This window comes from Lepidothrix coronata, unplaced genomic scaffold, assembly GCF_001604755.1.
Source record: "Lepidothrix coronata isolate B3197 unplaced genomic scaffold, Lepidothrix_coronata-1.0 Scaffold576, whole genome shotgun sequence".
NCBI classification, from domain to species: domain Eukaryota; kingdom Metazoa; phylum Chordata; class Aves; order Passeriformes; family Pipridae; genus Lepidothrix; species Lepidothrix coronata.
In genome coordinates, this window is record NW_016690756.1 from 765 (window position 1) to 2,589 (window position 1,825).

The following is a 1,825-nucleotide window of genomic DNA, read 5'->3' on the forward strand; positions in this document are numbered from 1 at the left end:
GTTGATCCCAGTTAGTCCCAATTGATCCCAGTTCATCCCAGTTGATCCCAGTTAGTCCCAATCAATCCCAGTTGATCCCAATTAGTCCCAATCGATCCCAGTTAGTCCCAGTTGATCCCAATTAGTCCCAATTGATCCCAATTAGTCCCAATTGATCCCAGTTGATCCCAGTCACTCCCAGTCCCTCCCAGTCCCTCCCAGTTGACGTGTCCCCCGTGTTGTCCCCGCAGGGTGACTCCGGGGGCCCGCTGGTGTGCGGGTGCTCCTGGGTGCTCCCAGTTCATCCCAGTTGATCCCAGTTGATCCCAGTTGGTCCCAATTGATCCCAATTGGTCCCGGGTGGTCCCAGTTGATCCTAGTTTGTCCCAGTTGATCCCAGTTAGTCCCAATTGGTCCCAGTTAGTCCCAATCGATCCCAGTTAGTCCCAGTTGATCCCAGTTAGTGCCAATCAATCCCAGTTAGTCCCAGTTGATCCCAATTAGTCCCAGTTGATCCCAGTTAGTCCCAATTGATCCCAATCAGTCCCAGTTGATCCCAATTTGTCCCAATTGATCCCAATTCGTCCCAATCAATCCCAGTTGATCCCAATTCATCCCAATTGATCCCAGTTGGTCCCAATCGATCCCAATTAGTCCCGGTGGATCCCAGTTAGTCCCAATTGGTCCCATTTGATCCCAGTTAGTCCCAATCGATCCCAATTAGTCCCGATTGATCCCAATTAGTCCCAATTGATCCCAGTTAGTCCCAAACACTCCCAGTTAATCCCAATCGATCCCAATTAGTCCCAATCAATCCCAGTTAGTCCCAATCAATCCCAGTTGGTCCCAATTAGTCCCAGTTGATCCCAGTTACTCCCAATTGATCCCAATTGATCCCAATTAGTCCCAACTGATCCCAGTTACTCCCAATTGATCCCAATTAGTCCCAACTGATCCCAGTTAGTCCCAATCAATCCCAGTTGATCCCAATTCGTCCCAATTGATCCCAGTTAGTCCCAATTGATCCCAATTCGTCCCAATTGATCCCAATAAGTCCAAATCGATCCCAGTTAGTCCCAATTGATCCCAGTTAGTCTCAATCGATCCCAATTAGTCCCAGTTGATCTCAGTTGATCCCAGTCAGTCCCAGTTAGTCCCAGTTGATATCAGTTAGTCCCAATTGATCCCAATTAGTCCCAATCAATCCCAGTTATCCCAATTCGTCCCAATTGATCCCAGTTGGTCCCAGTTGATCCCAATTAGTCCCAAACAATCCCTGTTAGTCCCAATCGATCCCAATTTGTCCCAATCGATCCCAATTAGTCCCAATCGATCCAAATTAGTCCCAGTTGATCCCAGTTGATCCCAATCGATCCCAGCTGGTCCCATTCCATCCCAATCGATCCCAGTTAGTCCAAATTGATCCCAGTTGGTCCCAGTTGATCCTAGTTTGTCCCAGTTGGTCCCAGTTGTTCCCAATCAATCCCAGTTAATCCCAATTGATGCCAGTTAGTCCCAATCAATCCCAATTAGTCCCAATCGATCCCAATTAGTCCCAATCGATCCCAATTAGTCCCAATTGATCCCAGTTAGTCCCAGTTGATCCCAATTCGTCCCAATTGATCCCAGTTAGTCCCAATCAATCCCAATTAGTCCCAATCAATCCCAATTGATCCCAATCGATCCCAGTTGATCCCAGTCCCTCCCAGTGGCTCCCAGTTGACGTGTCCCCCTCCGTGTCCCCGCAGGGCGACTCCGGGGGCCCGCTGGTGTGCGGGGGGTTCCTGCAGGGCGTGGTGTCCTGGGGCATGGCCGTGTGCGGCCGCCGGGGCCAGCCGGGGGTCTA